Source organism: Salvelinus fontinalis, unplaced genomic scaffold (assembly GCF_029448725.1).
Source record: "Salvelinus fontinalis isolate EN_2023a unplaced genomic scaffold, ASM2944872v1 scaffold_0958, whole genome shotgun sequence".
NCBI lineage: Eukaryota > Metazoa > Chordata > Actinopteri > Salmoniformes > Salmonidae > Salvelinus > Salvelinus fontinalis.
The window spans coordinates 1-17,195 of record NW_026601167.1 but is presented as its reverse complement, the minus strand read 5'-3'; the positions used below and the strand labels follow the sequence as shown (position 1 = coordinate 17,195).

The 17,195-nt window shown below is 38.5% G+C and overlaps 23 non-coding genes across 23 annotated transcripts; all 23 read left to right on the top strand.

Annotated features, from left to right (window-relative positions):
- The first annotated feature begins 41 nt into the window (after positions 1 to 41).
- On the top strand, positions 42 to 123 carry trnal-aag (transfer RNA leucine (anticodon AAG)). Its single transcript has one exon. It is a non-coding gene; the product is annotated as a tRNA-Leu (tRNA).
- A 336-nt stretch (positions 124 to 459) lies between these two features.
- Positions 460 to 541, top strand: trnal-aag (transfer RNA leucine (anticodon AAG)). Its single transcript has one exon. It is a non-coding gene; the product is annotated as a tRNA-Leu (tRNA).
- Positions 542 to 1,709: 1,168 nt separating this feature from the next.
- trnal-aag (transfer RNA leucine (anticodon AAG)) lies at positions 1,710 to 1,791 on the top strand. The gene has a single exon. It is a non-coding gene; the product is annotated as a tRNA-Leu (tRNA).
- A 336-nt stretch (positions 1,792 to 2,127) lies between these two features.
- Positions 2,128 to 2,209, top strand: trnal-aag (transfer RNA leucine (anticodon AAG)). Its single transcript has one exon. It is a non-coding gene; the product is annotated as a tRNA-Leu (tRNA).
- A 748-nt stretch (positions 2,210 to 2,957) lies between these two features.
- trnal-aag (transfer RNA leucine (anticodon AAG)) lies at positions 2,958 to 3,039 on the top strand. Its single transcript has one exon. It is a non-coding gene; the product is annotated as a tRNA-Leu (tRNA).
- A 336-nt stretch (positions 3,040 to 3,375) lies between these two features.
- On the top strand, positions 3,376 to 3,457 carry trnal-aag (transfer RNA leucine (anticodon AAG)). The gene has a single exon. It is a non-coding gene; the product is annotated as a tRNA-Leu (tRNA).
- A 336-nt stretch (positions 3,458 to 3,793) lies between these two features.
- On the top strand, positions 3,794 to 3,875 carry trnal-aag (transfer RNA leucine (anticodon AAG)). The gene has a single exon. It is a non-coding gene; the product is annotated as a tRNA-Leu (tRNA).
- Positions 3,876 to 4,628: 753 nt separating this feature from the next.
- Positions 4,629 to 4,710, top strand: trnal-aag (transfer RNA leucine (anticodon AAG)). Its single transcript has one exon. It is a non-coding gene; the product is annotated as a tRNA-Leu (tRNA).
- A 325-nt stretch (positions 4,711 to 5,035) lies between these two features.
- On the top strand, positions 5,036 to 5,117 carry trnal-aag (transfer RNA leucine (anticodon AAG)). Its single transcript has one exon. It is a non-coding gene; the product is annotated as a tRNA-Leu (tRNA).
- Positions 5,118 to 9,517: 4,400 nt separating this feature from the next.
- trnal-aag (transfer RNA leucine (anticodon AAG)) lies at positions 9,518 to 9,599 on the top strand. The gene has a single exon. It is a non-coding gene; the product is annotated as a tRNA-Leu (tRNA).
- Positions 9,600 to 9,935: 336 nt separating this feature from the next.
- On the top strand, positions 9,936 to 10,017 carry trnal-aag (transfer RNA leucine (anticodon AAG)). The gene has a single exon. It is a non-coding gene; the product is annotated as a tRNA-Leu (tRNA).
- Positions 10,018 to 10,353: 336 nt separating this feature from the next.
- Positions 10,354 to 10,435, top strand: trnal-aag (transfer RNA leucine (anticodon AAG)). Its single transcript has one exon. It is a non-coding gene; the product is annotated as a tRNA-Leu (tRNA).
- A 338-nt stretch (positions 10,436 to 10,773) lies between these two features.
- Positions 10,774 to 10,855, top strand: trnal-aag (transfer RNA leucine (anticodon AAG)). The gene has a single exon. It is a non-coding gene; the product is annotated as a tRNA-Leu (tRNA).
- A 336-nt stretch (positions 10,856 to 11,191) lies between these two features.
- Positions 11,192 to 11,273, top strand: trnal-aag (transfer RNA leucine (anticodon AAG)). Its single transcript has one exon. It is a non-coding gene; the product is annotated as a tRNA-Leu (tRNA).
- A 336-nt stretch (positions 11,274 to 11,609) lies between these two features.
- On the top strand, positions 11,610 to 11,691 carry trnal-aag (transfer RNA leucine (anticodon AAG)). The gene has a single exon. It is a non-coding gene; the product is annotated as a tRNA-Leu (tRNA).
- Positions 11,692 to 12,027: 336 nt separating this feature from the next.
- Positions 12,028 to 12,109, top strand: trnal-aag (transfer RNA leucine (anticodon AAG)). Its single transcript has one exon. It is a non-coding gene; the product is annotated as a tRNA-Leu (tRNA).
- A 1,169-nt stretch (positions 12,110 to 13,278) lies between these two features.
- On the top strand, positions 13,279 to 13,360 carry trnal-aag (transfer RNA leucine (anticodon AAG)). The gene has a single exon. It is a non-coding gene; the product is annotated as a tRNA-Leu (tRNA).
- Positions 13,361 to 13,696: 336 nt separating this feature from the next.
- Positions 13,697 to 13,778, top strand: trnal-aag (transfer RNA leucine (anticodon AAG)). The gene has a single exon. It is a non-coding gene; the product is annotated as a tRNA-Leu (tRNA).
- A 336-nt stretch (positions 13,779 to 14,114) lies between these two features.
- trnal-aag (transfer RNA leucine (anticodon AAG)) lies at positions 14,115 to 14,196 on the top strand. The gene has a single exon. It is a non-coding gene; the product is annotated as a tRNA-Leu (tRNA).
- A 336-nt stretch (positions 14,197 to 14,532) lies between these two features.
- Positions 14,533 to 14,614, top strand: trnal-aag (transfer RNA leucine (anticodon AAG)). The gene has a single exon. It is a non-coding gene; the product is annotated as a tRNA-Leu (tRNA).
- Positions 14,615 to 15,786: 1,172 nt separating this feature from the next.
- On the top strand, positions 15,787 to 15,868 carry trnal-aag (transfer RNA leucine (anticodon AAG)). Its single transcript has one exon. It is a non-coding gene; the product is annotated as a tRNA-Leu (tRNA).
- Positions 15,869 to 16,204: 336 nt separating this feature from the next.
- trnal-aag (transfer RNA leucine (anticodon AAG)) lies at positions 16,205 to 16,287 on the top strand. The gene has a single exon. It is a non-coding gene; the product is annotated as a tRNA-Leu (tRNA).
- Positions 16,288 to 16,623: 336 nt separating this feature from the next.
- trnal-aag (transfer RNA leucine (anticodon AAG)) lies at positions 16,624 to 16,705 on the top strand. The gene has a single exon. It is a non-coding gene; the product is annotated as a tRNA-Leu (tRNA).
- Positions 16,706 to 17,195: the final 490 nt, after the last annotated feature.

Here is a 17,195-nt window from a genome sequence, read left to right as displayed (position 1 = left end):
TAGGTAACTGATGGGAAAGTGTGAATATTTAGCTAAAGCAGGGTAGTGTGGCCGAGCGGTCTAAGGCGCTGGATTAAGGCTCCAGTCTCTATGGAGGCGTGGGTTCAAATCCCACCACTGACATCTTTATTGAGTTTGTTTGCGCAAGGACAAATAAAGGGAATCCAACCTTTACCCCAATTCCCACGTCTGTTTTTGAAATTATCTGCTGCGTTTTTCAGATTCAATCTGCTTCAGACATAAAAGCAGAAACGAATTATATGTGTACACGAAGGAAGAAAGAGCAACATGAGATAAATTAACAGTTTTAAAAAGAAAATCAAAAACGATGAAGGAAGAGCAACATGAGATCCATAAAAAAAATTATTTAAGAAGAAAATTAAAAAGAAGACAAAGTTACAAGGGAGAGCCGATGCTCTAGGTAACTGATGGGAAAGTGTGATTTTTTTGCTACAGCAGGGTAGTGTGGCCGAGCGGTCTAAGGCGCTGGATTAAGGCTCCAGTCTCTATGGAGGCGTGGGTTCAAATCACACCACTGCCATCTTTATTGAGTTTGTTTGCGCAAGGACAAATAAAGGGTATCCAGCTTTTACCCCAATTCCCACGTCTGATATTGAAATTATCTCATGCGTTTTTCAGATTCAATCTGCTTCAGACATAAAAGCAGAAACAAATTATATGTGTACACAAAGGAAGAAAGAGCAACATGAGATACATTAACAGTTTTAAAAAGAAAATCAAAAACGATGAAGGAAGAGCAACATGAGATCCATAAAAAAATGTATTAAAGAAGAAAATTAAAAAGAAGACAAAGTTACAAGGGAGAGCCGATGCTCTAGGTATCTGATGGGAAAGTGTGAATATTTTGCTAAAGCAGGGTAGTGTGGCCAAGCGGTCTAAGGCGTTGGATTAAGGCTCCAGTCTCTATGGAGGCTTGAGTTCAAATCCCACCACTGCCATCGTTATTGAGTTTGTTTGCGCAAGGACAAATAAAGGGAATCCAGCTTTTACCCCAATTCCCACGTCTGTTATTGAAATTATCTGCTACGTTTTTCAGATTCAATCTGCTTCAGACATAAAAGCAGAAAATAATTATATGTGTACACAAAGGAAGAAAGAGCAACATGAGATAAATTAACAGTTTTAAAAAGAAAATCAAAAACGATGAAGGAAGAGCAACATGAGATCCATAAAAATGTTAAAGAAGAAAATTAAAAAGAAGACAAAGTTACAAGGGAGTGCCGATGCTCTAGGTAACTGATGGGAAAGTGTGAATATTTAGCTAATGCAGGGTAGTGTGGCCGAGCGGTCTAAGGCGCTGGATTAAGGCTCCAGTCTCTATGGAGGCGTGGGTTCAAATCGCACCACTGCAATCTTTATTGAGTTTGTTTGCGCAAGGACAAATAAAGGGAATCAAGCCTTTACCCCAATTCCCACGTCTGTTATTGAAATTATCTGCTGCGTTTTTCAGATTCAATCTGCTTCGGACATAAAAGCAGAAACGAATTATATGTGTACACGAAGGAAGAAAGAGCAACATGAGATAAATTAACACTTTTAAAAAGAAAATCAAAAACGATGAAGGAAGAGCAACATGAGATCCATAAAAATTTTAATTAAAGAAGAAAATTAAAAAGAAGACAAAGTTACAAGGGAGTGCAGATGCTCTAGGTAACTGATGGGAAAGTGTGAATTTTTTGCTACAGCAGGGTAGTGTGGCTGAGCGGTCTAAGGCGCTGGATTAAGGCTCCAGTCTCTATGGAGGCGTGTGTTCAAATCCCACCACTGCCAGCTTTATTGAGTTTGTTTGCGCAAGGACAAATAAAGGGAATCCTGCCTTTACCCCAATTCCCACGTCTGATATTGAAATTATCTGCTGTGTTTTTCAGATTCAATCTGCTTCAGACATAAAAGCAGAAACGAATTATATGTGTACACGAAGGAAGAAAGAGCCATATGAGATAAATTAACAGTTTTAAAAAGAAAATCAAAAACGATGAAGGTAGAGCAACATGAGATCCATAAAAATTTTAATTAAAGAAGAAAATTAAAAAGAAGACAAAGTTACAAGGGAGTGCCGATGCTCTAGGTAACTGATGGGAAAGTGTGAATATTTAGTTACAGCATGGTAGTGTGGCCGAGCGGTCTAAGGCGCTGGATAAAGGCTCCAGTCTCTATGAAGACGTGGGTTCAAATCCCACCACTGCCATCTTTATTGAGTTTGTTTGCGCAAGGACAAATAAAGGGAATCCAGCCTTTACCCCAATTCCCACGTGTGTTATTGAAATTATCTGCTGCGTTTTTCAGATTCAATCTGCTTCAGACATAAAAGCAGAAACGAATTATATGTGTACACGAAGGAAGAAAGAGCAACATGAGATAAATTAACAGTTTTAAAAAGAAAATAAAAAACGATGAAGGAAGAGCAACATGAGATCCATAAAAAAATGTATTAAAGAAGAAAATTAAAAACAAGACAAAGTTACAAGGGAGTGCCGATGCTCTAGGTAACTGATGGGAAAGTGTGAATATTTAGCTACACCACAGTGTGGCCGAGCGGTCTAAGGCGCTGGATTAAGGCTCCAGTCTCTATGGAGGCATGGGTTCAAATCCCACCACTGCCATTTTTATTGAGTTTGTTTGCGCAAGGACAAATAAAGGGAATCCAGCTTTTACCCCAATTCCCACGTCTGTTATTGAAATTATCTCATGCGTTTTTCAGATTCAATCTGCTTCAGACAAAAGCAGAAACGAATTATATGTGTACACGAAGGAAGAAAGAGCAACATGAGATAAATTAACAGTTTTAAAAAGAAAATAAAAAACGATGAAGGAAGAGCAACATGAGATCCATAAAAAAAAAAATTAAGAAGAAAATTAAAAAGAAGACAAAGTTACAAGGGAGAGCCGATGCTCTAGGTAACTGATGGGAAAGTGTGAATTTTTTGCTACAGCAGGGTAGTGTGGCCGAGCGGTCTAAGGCGCTGGATTAAGGATCCAGTCTTTATGGAGGCGTGGGTTCAAATCCCAACACTGCCATCTTTATTGAGTTTGTTTGTGCAAGGACAAATAAAGGGAATCCAGCTTTTACCCCAATTCCCACGTCTGTTATTGAAATTATCTCATGCGTTTTTCAGATTCAATCTGCTTCAGACATTAAAGCAGAAACGAATTATATGTGTACACGAAGGAAGAAAGAGGAACATGAGATAAATTAACAGTTTTAAAAAGAAAATCAATAACGATGAAGGAAGAGCAACATGAGATCCATAACAATTTTAATTAAAGAAGAAAATTAAAAAGAAGACAAAGTTACAAGGGAGTGCCGATGCTCTAGGTAACTGATGGGAAAGTGTGAATATTTTGCTGAAGCAGGGTAGTGTGGCCGTGCGGTCTAAGGCGCTGGATTAAGGCTCCAGTCTCTATGGAGGCGTGGGTTCAAATCCCACCACTGCCAGCTTTATTGAGTTTGTTTGCGCAAGGACAAATAAAGGGAATCCAGCTTTTACCCCAATTCCCACGTCTGTTATTGAAATTATCTCATGCGTTTTTCATATTCAATCTGCTTCAGACATAAAAGCAGAAACGAATTATATGTGTACACGAAGGAAGAAAGAGCAACATGAGATAAATTAACAGTTTTAAAAAGAAAATCAAAAACGATGAAGGAAGAGCAACATGAGATCCATAAAAAAATGTATTAAAGAAGAAAATTAAAAAGAAGAAAAAGTTACAAGGGAGTGCAGATGCTCTAGGTAACTGATGGGAAAGTGTGAATATTTTGCTACAGCAGGGTAGTGTGGCCGAGCGGTCTAATGCGCTGGATTAAGGCTCCAGTCTCCAATGAGGCATGGGTTCAAATCCCACCACTGCCACCTTTATTGAGTTTGTTTGCGCAAGGACAAATAAAGGGAATCCAGCCTTTTCCCCAATTCCCACGTCTGTTATTGAAATTATCTGCTGCGTTTTTCAGATTCAATCTGCTTCAGACATAAAAGCAGAAACGAATTATATGTTTACACGAAGGAAGAAAGAGCAACATGAGATAAATTAACAGTTTTAAAAAGAAAATCAAAAACGATGAAGGAAGAGCAACATGAGATCCATAACAATTTTAATTAAAGAAGAAAATTAAAAAGAAGAAAAAGTTACAAGGGAGTGCAGATGCTCTAGGTAACTGATGGGAAAGTGTGAATATTTTGCTACAGCAGGGTAGTGTGGCCAGCGGTCTAAGGCGCTGGATTAAGGCTCCAGTCTCTATGGAGGCGTGGGTTCAAATCCCAACACTGCTATCTTTATTGAGTTTGTTTGCGCAAGTACAAATAAAGGGAATCCAGCCTTTACCCCAATTCCCACGTGTGTTATTGAAATTATCTGCTGCGTTTTTCAGATTCAATCTGCTTCAGACATAAAAGCAGAAACGAATTATATGTGTACACGAAGGAAGAAAGAGCAACATGAGATAAATTGACAGTTTTAAAAAGAAAATCAAAAACGATGAAGGAAGAGCGACATTAGATCCATAAAAAAATGTATTAAAGAAGAAAATTAAAAAGAAGACAAAGTTACAAGGGAGTGCCGATGCTCTAGGTAACTGATGGGAAAGTGTGAATATTTTGCTGAAGCAGGGTAGTGTGGCCGAGCGGTCTAAGGCGCTGGATTAAGGCGCCAGTCTCTGTGGAGGCGTGGGTTCAAAGCCCACCACTGCCATCTTTATTGAGTTTGTTTGCGCAAGGACAAATAAAGGGAACCCCAATTCCCACGTCTGTTATTGAAATTATCTGCTGCGTTTTTCAGATTCAATCTGCTTCAGACATAAAAGCAGAAACGAATTATATGTGTACACGAAGGAAGAAAGAGCAACATGAGATAAATTAACAGTTTTAAAAAGAAAATCAAAAACGATGAAGGAAGAGCAACATGAGATCCATAACAATTTTAATTAAACAAGAAAATTAAAAAGAAGACAAAGTTACAAGGGAGTGCAGATGCTCTAGGTAACTGATGGGAAAGTGTGAATATTTTGCTACAGCAGGGTAGTGTGGCCGAGCGGTCTAAGGCGCTGGATTAAGGCTCCAGTCTCTATGGAGGCGTGGGTTCAAATCCCAACACTGCCATCTTTATTGAGTTTGTTTGCGCAAGTACAAATAAAGGGAATCCAGCCTTTACCCCAATTCCCACGTCTGTTATTGAAATTATCTGCTGCGTTTTTCAGATTCAATCTGCTTCAGACATAAAAGCAGAAACTAATTATATGTGTACACGAAGGAAGAAAGAGCAACATGAGATAAATTAACAGTTTTAAAAAGAAAATCAAAAACGATGAAGGAAGAGCAACATGAGATCCATAACAATTTTAATTAAAGAAGAAAATTAAAAAGAAGACAAAGTTACAAGGGAGTGCCGATGCTCTAGGTAACTGATGGGAAAGTGTGAATATTTAGCTAAAGAAGGGTAATGTGGCCGAGCGGTCTAAGGCGCTGGATTAAGGCTCCAGTCTCTATGGAGGGGTGGGTTCAAATCCCAACACTGCCATCTTTATTGAGTTTGTTTGCGCAAGGACAAATAAAGGGAATCCAGCTTTTACCCCAATTCCCACGTCTGTTATTGAAATTATCTCATGCGTTTTTCAGATTCAATCTGCTTCAGACATAAAAGCAGAAACGAATTATATGTGTACACGAAGGAAGAAAGAGCAACATGAGATAAATTAACAGTTTTAAAAAGAAAATCAAAAACGATGAAGGAAAAGCAACATGAGATCCATAAAAAATTTTTTTTAACCTGTCTAGGATCAGCGTGGCGCTAGCGGCACACCCCCCCCCCCCCCCACTGAAAAACCAGTGCCGCGAAATTCAAAAAAAATATTTTTTTAAAATATTTAACTTTCACACATTAAAGTCCAATACAGCTAATGAAAGACACAGATCTTGTGAATCCAGTCAACATTTCCGATTTTTAAAATGTTTTACAGGGAAGACACAATATGTAAAGATGTACATCTATTACCTAAAAACACATTAGCATAATCCACCATCTTTTATTTGTCCACCAACACCAGTAGCCATCACCAATTCGGCTAAACTAAGATATTTATAGCCCCTAACCAACAAAAAAACTCATTAGATGACAGTCTGATAACATATTTATGGTATGGGATAGGTTTTGTTAGAAAAAAGTGCATATTTCAGGTATATGGCATAGTTTACAATTGCACCCACCGTCACAAATGGACTAGAATAATTACAATGAGCAACGTGTTTACCTAACTACTAATCATCAAACATTTCGTAAAAATACACAGCATACACGAATCGAAAGACACAGATCCTGTGAATACAGACAATATTTCAGATTTTCTAAGTGTCTTACAGCGAAAACACAATAAATCGTTATATTAGCTTAGCACATAGCAATTAGCAGCCCAGCATTGATTCTAGCCAAAGTGAGCGATAAAAGTCAACATCGCCAAAAGATATTAATTTTTTCACTAACCTTCTCAGAATTCTTCCGATGACACTCCTGTAACATCACATTACAACATGCATATACAGTTTGATCGAAAATGTTTATATTTAGCCACCAAAATCATGGTTAGACAATGTGAAATGTAGACAAGCTGGTAAAGAAAAAGTCCTTGCGCCACTTAGACAGTGATCTACTCTTATACATAAATACTCATAAACGTGACTAAAAAATATAGGGTGGACAGGGATTGATAGACAATTTAATTCTTAATACAATTGCGTTATTACATTTTTTAATTTATCCTTACTTTTCAATACAGTTTGCGCCAAGCGAAGCTACGTCAAAAAACATGGCGTCCTAAGCCACTAAAATGTTTCGACAGAAACACGATTTATCATAATAAAAATGTCCTACCTTGAGCTGTTCTTCCATCAGTATCTTGGGCAAAGGATCCTTTCTTGGGAGAAATCGTCTTTTGGTGGAAAGCTGTCCTCTTGCCATGTGGAAATGTCAACTGCGTTCGGGATGAACTGAAAAGCATGCCCAACTTTTCACATCGTTGCAAAAATAAATGTCCCAAAATCGCACTAAACGGATATAAATTGCTATAAAACGCTTTAAATTAACTACCTTATGATGTTTTTAACTCCCATAACGAGTAGAAACATGACCCGAGTAATATTACCCCCTTCACTAATGCTTGGAAAAGGTGCGGGCCGGTGTCCTCTAGGCGCATGACGCAGCTCCAAAAGAATGACTAGCTTCAGGGTTTTTTCATTTGTCGGGCCTGTGAACGCGCAATCGACCCCATTGGAATCGTCATCACGTAAAGGCATCCAGGGGAAGACGTAAGAAGTGTCCGTATAGTCATAGCAACGACAGTGCCCTTTTAACTGACTTCAGAAGAGTGGCCAACATTTCTCAAATCTGACTCCATGTCAGGGAAATTGCTGTAGAATGGGCTCTGTTCCACTTAGAGACAAAATTTCAACTCCTATAGAAACTATAGACTGTTTTCTATCCAATAATAATAATAATATGCATATTGTACGATCAAGGATTTTGTGGGAAGCCGTTTCAAAAATTAGCCAAATTAGCATAAATAGTCTAAACAGCGCCCCCATCCCCAACAGGTTAACCTGTCTAGGATCAGCGTGGCGCTAGCGGCACACCCCCCCCCCCCCCCCACTGAAAAACCAGTGCCGCGAAATTCAAAAAAAATATTTTTTTTAAATATTTAACTTTCACACATTAAAGTCCAATACAGCTAATGAAAGACACAGATCTTGTGAATCCAGTCAACATTTCCGATTTTTAAAATGTTTTACAGGGAAGACACAATATGTAAAGATGTACATCTATTACCTAAAAACACATTAGCATAATCCACCATCTTTTATTTGTCCACCAACACCAGTAGCCATCACCAATTCGGCTAAACTAAGATATTTATAGCCCCTAACCAACAAAAAAACTCATTAGATGACAGTCTGATAACATATTTATGGTATGGGATAGGTTTTGTTAGAAAAAAGTGCATATTTCAGGTATATGGCATAGTTTACAATTGCACCCACCGTCACAAATGGACTAGAATAATTACAATGAGCAACGTGTTTACCTAACTACTAATCATCAAACATTTCGTAAAAATACACAGCATACACGAATCGAAAGACACAGATCCTGTGAATACAGACAATATTTCAGATTTTCTAAGTGTCTTACAGCGAAAACACAATAAATCGTTATATTAGCTTAGCACATAGCAATTAGCAGCCCAGCATTGATTCTAGCCAAAGTGAGCGATAAAAGTCAACATCGCCAAAAGATATTAATTTTTTCACTAACCTTCTCAGAATTCTTCCGATGACACTCCTGTAACATCACATTACAACATGCATATACAGTTTGATCGAAAATGTTTATATTTAGCCACCAAAATCATGGTTAGACAATGTGAAATGTAGACAAGCTGGTAAAGAAAAAGTCCTTGCGCCACTTAGACAGTGATCTACTCTTATACATAAATACTCATAAACGTGACTAAAAAATATAGGGTGGACAGGGATTGATAGACAATTTAATTCTTAATACAATTGCGTTATTACATTTTTTAAATTATCCTTACTTTTCAATACAGTTTGCGCCAAGCGAAGCTACGTCAAAAAACATGGCGTCCTAAGCCACTAAAATGTTTCGACAGAAACACGATTTATCATAATAAAAATGTCCTACCTTGAGCTGTTCTTCCATCAGTATCTTGGGCAAAGGATCCTTTCTTGGGAGAAATCGTCTTTTGGTGGAAAGCTGTCCTCTTGCCATGTGGAAATGTCAACTGCGTTCGGGATGAACTGAAAAGCATGCCCAACTTTTCACATCGTTGCAAAAATAAATGTCCCAAAATCGCACTAAACGGATATAAATTGCTATAAAACGCTTTAAATTAACTACCTTATGATGTTTTTAACTCCCATAACGAGTAGAAACATGACCCGAGTAATATTACCCCCTTCACTAATGCTTGGAAAAGGTGCGGGCCGGTGTCCTCTAGGCGCATGACGCAGCTCCAAAAGAATGACTAGCTTCAGGGTTTTTTCATTTGTCGGGCCTGTGAACGCGCAATCGACCCCATTGGAATCGTCATCACGTAAAGGCATCCAGGGGAAGACGTAAGAAGTGTCCGTATAGTCATAGCAACGACAGTGCCCTTTTAACTGACTTCAGAAGAGTGGCCAACATTTCTCAAATCTGACTCCATGTCAGGGAAATTGCTGTAGAATGGGCTCTGTTCCACTTAGAGACAAAATTTCAACTCCTATAGAAACTATAGACTGTTTTCTATCCAATAATAATAATAATATGCATATTGTACGATCAAGGATTTTGTGGGAAGCCGTTTCAAAAATTAGCCAAATTAGCATAAATAGTCTAAACAGCGCCCCCATCCCCAACAGGTTAAGAAGAAAATTAAAAAGAAGACAAAGTTACAAGGGAGTGCCGATGCTCTAGGTAACTGATGGGAAAGTGTGAATATTTAGCTAAACAGGGTAGTGTGGCCGAGCTTTCTAAGGCGCTGGATTAAGGCTCCAGTCTCTATGGAGGCGTGGGTTCAAATCCCACCACTGCCACCTTAATTGAGTTTGTTTGCGCAAGGACAAATAAAGGGAATCCAGCCTTTACCCCAATTCCCACGTCTGTTATTGAAATTATCTGCTGCGTTTTTCAGATTCAATCTGCTTCAGACACAAAAGCAGAAACGAATTATATGTGTACACGAAGGAAGAAAGAGCAACATGAGATAAATTAACAGTTTTAAAAAGAAAATCAAAAACGATGAAGGAAGAGCAACATGAGATCCATAACAATTTTAATAAAAGAAGAAAATTAAAAAGAAGACAAAGTTACAAGGGAGTGCAGATGCTCTAGGTAACTGATGGGAAAGTGTGAATATTTTGCTACAGCAGGGTAGTGTGGCCGAGCGGTCTAAGGCGCTGGATTAAGGCTCCAGTCTCTATGGAGGGGTGGGTTCAAATCCCAACACTGCCATCTTTAATGAGTTTGTTTGCGCAAGGACAAATAAAGGGAATCCAGCTTTTACCCCAATTCCCACGTCTGTTATTGAAATTATCTGCTGCGTTTTTCAGATTCAATCTGCTTCAGACATAAAAGCAGAAACTAATTATATGTGTACACGAAGGAAGAAAGAGCAACATGAGATAAATTGACAGTTTTAAAAAGAAAATCAAAAACGATGAAGGAAGAGCAACATGAGATCCATAAAAAAATGTATTAAAGAAGAAAATTAAAAAGAAGACAAAGTTACAAGGGAGTGCCGATGCTCTAGGTAACTGATGGGAAAGTGTGAATATTTTGCTACAGCAGGGTAGTGTGGCCGAGCGGTCTAAGGCGCTGGATTAAGGCTCCAGTCTCTGTGGAGGCGTGGGTTCAAATCCCACCACTGCCATCTTTATTGAGTTTGTTTTTCTACAAGGACAAATAAAGGGAATCCAGCCTTTACCCCAATTCCCACGTCTGTTATTGAAATTATCTGCTGCGTTTTTCAGATTCAATCTGCTTCAGACATAAAAGCAGAAACTAATTATATGTGTACACGAAGGAAGAAAGAGCAACATGAGATAAATTAACAGTTTTAAAAAGAAAATCAAAAACGATGAAGGAAGAGCAACATGAGATCCATAACAATTTTAATTAAAGAAGAAAATTAAAAAGAAGACAAAGTTACAAGGGAGTGCCGATGCTCTAGGTAACTGATGGGAAAGTGTGAATATTTAGCTAATGCAGGGTAGTGTGGCCGAGCGGTCTAAGGCGCTGGATTAAGGCTCCAGTCTCTATGGACGCGTGGGTTCAAATCCCACCACTGCCATCTTTATTGAGTTTGTTTGCGCAAGGACAAATAAAGGGAATCCAGCTTTCACCCCAATTCCCACGTCTGTTATTGAAATTATCTGCTGCGTTTTTCAGATTCAATCTGCTTCAGACATAAAAGCAGAAACGAATTATATGTGTACACGAAGGAAGAAAGAGCAACATGAGATAAATTAACACTTTTAAAAAGAAAATCAAAAACGATGAAGGAAAAGCAACATGAGATCCATAAAAAAAAAAATTTAAGAAGAAAATTAAAAAGAAGACAAAGTTACAAGGGAGAGCCGAAGCTCTAGGTAACTGATGGGAAAGTGTGAATTTTTTTCTAAAGCAGGGTAGTGTGGCCGAGCGGTCTAAGGCGCTGGATTAAGGCTCCAGTCTCCAATGAGGCATGGGTTCAAATCCCACCACTGCCACCTTTATTGAGTTTGTTTGCGCAAGGACAAATAAAGGGAATCCAGCCTTTTCCCCAATTCCCACGTCTGTTATTGAAATTATCTGCTGCGTTTTTCAGATTCAATCTGCTTCAGACATAAAAGCAGAAACGAATTATATGTTTACACAAAGGAAGAAAGAGCAACATGAGATAAATTAACAGTTTTAAAAAGAAAATCAAAAACGATGAAGGAAGAGCAACATGAGATCCATAACAATTTTAATTAAAGAAGAAAATTAAAAAAAAGAAAAAGTTACAAGGGAGTGCCGATGCTCTAGGTAACTGATGGGAAAGTGTGAATATCTAGCTAAAGCAGGGAAGTGTGGCCGAGCGGTCTAAGGCGCTGGATTAAGGCTCCAGTCTCTATGGAGGCGTGGGTTCAAATCCCAACACTGCCATCTTTATTGAGTTTGTTTGCGCAAGGACAAATAAAGGGAATCCAGCATTTACCCCAATTCCCACGTCTGTTATTGAAATTATCTGCTGCGTTTTTCAGATTCAATCTGCTTCAGACATAAAAGCAGAAACTAATTATATGTGTACACGAAGGAAGAAAGAGCAACATGAGATAAATTAACAGTTTTAAAAAGAAAATCAAAAACGATGAAGGAAGAGCAACATGAGATCCATAACAATTTTAATTAAAGAAGAAAATTAAAAAGAAGACAACGTTACAAGGGAGTGCCGATGCTCTAGGTAACTGATGGGAAAGTGTGAATATTTTGCTAAAGCAGGGTAGTGTGGCCGAGCGGTCTAAGGCGCTGGATTAAGGCTCCAGTCTCTATGGAGGCGTGGGTTCAAATCCCAACACTGCCAACTTTATTGAGTTTGTTTGCGCAAGGACAAATAAAGGGAATCCAGCTTTTACCCCAATTCCCACGTCTGTTATTGAAATTATCTGCTGCGTTTTTCAGATTCAATCTGCTTCAGACATAAAAGCAGAAACGAATTATATGTGTACACGAAGGAAGAAAGAGCAACATGAGATAAATTAACAGTTTTAAAAAGAAAATCAAAAACGATGAAGGAAAAGCAACATGAGATCCATAAAAAAATTAAAATTAAGAAGAAAATTAAAAAGAAGACAAAGTTACAAGGGAGAGCCGAAGCTCTAGGTAACTGATGGGAAAGTGTGAATATTTAGCTAAAGCAGGGTAGTGTGGCCGAGCGGTCTAAGGCGCTGGATTAAGGCTCCAGTCTCTATGGAGGCCTGGGTACAAATCCCACCACTGCTATCTTTATTGAGTTTGTTTGCGCAAGTACAAATAAAGGGAAACCAGCCTTTACCCCAATTCCCACGTGTGTTATTGAAATTATCTGCTGCGTTTTTCAGATTCAATCTGCTTCAGACATAAAAGCAGAAACGAATTATATATGTACACGAAGGAAGAAAGAGCAACATGAGATAAATTAACAGTTTTAAAAAGAAAATCAAAAACGATGAAGAGCAACATGAGATCCATAAAAAAATGTATTAAAGAAGAAAATTAAAAAGAAGACAAAGTTACAAGGGAGTGCCGATGCTCTAGGTAACTGATGGGAAAGTGTGAATATTTTTCTAAAGCAGGGTAGTGTGGCCGAGCGGTCTAAGGCGCTGGATTAAGGCTCCAGTCTCTGTGGAGGCGCGGGTTCAAATCGCACCACTGCCATCTTTATTGAGTTTGTTTGCGCAAGGACAAATAAAGGGAATCCAGCCTTTACCCTAATTCCCACATCTGTTATTGAAATTATCTGCTGCGTTTTTCAGATTCAATCTGCTTCAGACATAAAAGCAGAAACTAATTATATGTGTACACGAAGGAAGAAAGAGCAACATGAGATAAATTAACAGTTTTAAAAAGAAAATCAAAAACGATGAAGGAAGAGCAACATGAGATCCATAACAATTTTAATTAAAGAAGAAAATTAAAAAGAAGACAAAGTTACAAGGGAGTGCCGATGCTCTAGGTAACTGATGGGAAAGTGTGAATATTTTGCTAAAGCAGGGTAGTGTGGCCGAGCGGTCTAAGGCGCTGGATTAAGGCTCCAGTCTCTATGGAGGCGTGGGTTCAAATCCCACCACTGCCATCTTTATTGAGTTTGTTTGCGCAAGGACAAATAAAGGGAATCCAGCTTTTACCCCAATTCCCACGTCTGTTATTGAAATTATCTCATGCGTTTCTCAGATTCAATCTGCTACAGACATGAAAGCAGAAACGATTTATATGTGTACACGAAGGAAGAAAGAGGAACATGAGATAAATTAACAGTTTTAAAAAGAAAATCAAAAACGATGAAGGAAGAGCAACATGAGATCCATAACAATTTTAATAAAAGAAGGAAATTAAAAAGAAGACAAAGTTACAAGGGAGTGCCGATGCTCTAGGTAACTGATTGGAAAGTGTGAATATTTTGCTAAAGCAGGGTAGTGTGGCCGAGCGGTCTAAGGCGCTGGATTAAGGCTCCAGTCTCTATGGAGGCGTTGGTTCAAATCCCACCACTGCCATCTTTATTGAGTTTGTTTGCGCAAGGACAAATAAAGGGAATCGAGCCTTTACCCCAATTCCCACGTCTGTTATTGAAATTATCTGCTGCGTTTTTCAGATTCAATCTGCTTCAGACATAAAAGCAGAAACGAATTATATATGTACACGTAGGAAGAAAGAGCAACATGAGATAAATTAACAGTTTTAAAAAGAAAATCAAAAACGATGAAGGAAGAGCAACATGAGATCCATAAAAAAATGTTTTAAAGAAGAAAATTAAAAAGAAGACAAAGTTACAAGGGAGTGCCGATGCTCTAGGTAACTGATGGGAAAGTGTGAATATTTTGCTAAAGCAGGGTACTGTGGCCGAGCGGTCTAAGGCGCTGGATTAAGGCTCCAGTGTCTATGGAGGCGTGGGTTCAAATCCCACCACTGCCATCTTTATTGAGTTTGTTTGCGCAAGGACAAATAAAGGGAATCCAGCTTTTACCCCAATTCCCACGTCTGTTATTGATATTATCTGCTGCGTTTTTCAGATTCAATCTGCTTCAGACATAAAAGCAGAAACGAATTATATGTGTACACGAAGGAAGAAAGAGCAACATGAGATAAATTAACAGTTTTAAAAAGAAAATCAAAAACGATGAAGGAAGAGCAACATGAGATCCATAAAAATTTTAATTAAAGAAGAAAATTAAAAAGAAGACAAAGTTACAAGGGAGTGCCGATGCTCTAGGTAACTGATGGGAAAGTGTGAATATTTTGCTAAAGCAGGGTAGTGTGGCCGAGCGGTCTAAGGCGCTGGTTTAAGGCTCCAGTCTCTATGGAGGCGTGGGTTCAAATCCCACCACTGCCATCTTTATTGAGTTTGTTTGCGCAAGGACAAATAAAGGGAATCCAGCCTTTACCCCAATTCCCACGTCTGTAATTGAAATTATCTGCTGCGTTTTTCAGATTCAATCTGCTACAGACATGAAAGCAGAAATGATTTATATGTGTACACGAAGGAAGAAAGAGCAACATGATATAAATTAACACTTTTAAAAAGAAAATCAAAAACGATGAAGGAAGAGCAACATGAGATCCATAAAAAAAAATATTTAAGAAGAAAATTAAAAAGAAATCAAAGTTACAAGGGAGAGCCGATGCTCTAGGTAACTGATGGGAAAGTGTGAATTTTTTGCTACAGAAGGGTAGTGTGGCCGAGCGGTCTAAGGCGCTGGGTTAAGGCTCTTTTCTCTATGGAGGCGTGGGTTCAAATCCCACCACTGCCATCTTTATTGAGTTTGTTTGCGCAAGGACAAATAAAGGGAATCCAGCCTTTACCCCAATTCCCACGTCTGTTATTGAAATTATCTGCTGCGTTTTTCAGATTCAATCTGCTTCAGACATAAAAGCAGAAACTAATTATATGTGTACACGAAGGACGAAAGAGCAACATGAGATAAATTAACAGTTTTAAAAAGAAAATCAAAAACGATGAAGGAAGAGCAACATGAGATCCATAAAAAAATGTATTAAAGAATAAAATTAAAAAGAAGACAAAGTAACAAGGGAGTGTCGATGCTCTAGGTAACTGATGGGAAAGTGTGAATATTTGGCTGAAGCAGGGTAGTGTGGCCGAGCGGTCTAAGGCGCTCGGTTAAGGCTCCAGTGTCTATGGAGGCGTGGGTTCAAAACCCACCACTGCCATCTTTATTGAGTTTGTTTGCGCAAGGACAAATAAAGGGAATCCAGCTTTTACCCCAATTCCCACGACTGTTATTGATATTATCTGCTGCGTTTTTCAGATTCAGTCTGCTTCAGACATAAAAGCAGAAACGAATTATATGTGTACACGAAGGAAGAAAGAGCAACATGAGATAAATTAACAGTTTTAAAAAGAAAATCAAAAACGATGAAGGAAGAGCAACATGAGATCCATAAAAATTTTAATTAAAGAAGAAAATTAAAAAGAAGACAAAGTTACAAGGGAGTGCCGATGCTCTAGGTAACTGATGGGAAAGTGTGAATATTTTACTAAAGCAGGGTAGTGTGGCCGAGCGGTCTAAGGCGCTGGTTTAAGGCTCCAGTCTCTATGGAGGCGTGGGTTCAAATCCCACCACTGCCATCTTTATTGAGTTTGTTTGCGCAAGGACAAATAAAGGGAATCCAGCCTTTACCCCAATTCCCACGTCTGTTATTGAAATTATCTGCTGCGTTTTTCAGATTCAATCTGCTACAGACATGAAAGCAGAAACGATTTATATGTGTACACGAAGGAAGAAAGAACAACATGAGATAAATTAACAGTTTTAAAAAGAAAATCAAAAACGGTGAAGGAAGAGCAACATGAGATCCATAAAAAAATTTAATTAAAGAAGAAAATTAAAAAGAAGACAAAGTTACAAGGGAGTGCCGATGCTCTAGGTAACTGACGGGAAAGTGTGAATTTTTTGCTAAAGCAGGGTAGTGTGGCTGAGCGGTCTAAGGCGCTGGATTAAGGCTCCAGTCTCTATGGAGGCATGGGTTCAAATCCCACCACTCCCATCAATATTAAGTTTATTTGCGCAAGGAAAAATAAAGGGAATCCAGCCTTTACCCCAATTCCCACGTCTGTAATTGAAATTATCTGCTGCGTTTTTCAGATTCAATCTGCTTCAGACATAAAATCAGAAACGAATTATATGTGTACACGAAGGAAGAAAGAGCAACATGAGATAAATTAACAGTTTTAAAAAGAAAATCGAAAACGATGAAGGAAGAGCAACATGAGATCCATAAAAATTTTAATTAAAGAAGAAAATTAAAAAGAAGACAAAATTACAAGGGAGTGCCGATGCTCTAGGTAACTGATGGGAAAGTGTGAATAATTTGCTACAGCAGGGTAGTGTGGCCGAGCGGTCTAAGGCGCTGGATTAAGGCTCCAGTCGCTATGGAGGCGTGGGTTCAAATCCCACCACTGCCATCTATATTGAGTTTGTTTGCGCAAGGAAAAATAAAGGGAATCCAGCCTTTACCCCAATTCCCACGTCTGTAATTGAAATTATCTGCTGCGTTTTTCAGATTCAATATGCTTCAGACATAAAATCAGAAACGAATTATATGTGTACACGAAGGAAGAAAGAGCAACATGAGATAAATTAACAGTTTTAAAAAGAAAATCGAAAACGATGAAGGAAGAGCAACATGAGATCCATAAAAATTTTAATTAAATAAGAAAATTAAAAAGAAGACAAAGTTACAAGGGAGTGCCGATGCTCCAGGTAACTCAATCAATCAATCAATTTTATTTTATATAGCCCTTCGTACATCAGATAATATCTCGAAGTGCTGTACAGAAACCCAGCCTAAAACCCCAAACAGCTAGAATGCAGGTGTAGAAGCACGGTGGCTAGGAAAAACTCCCTAGAAAGGCCAAAACCTAGGAAGAAACCTAGAGAGGAACCAGGCTATGA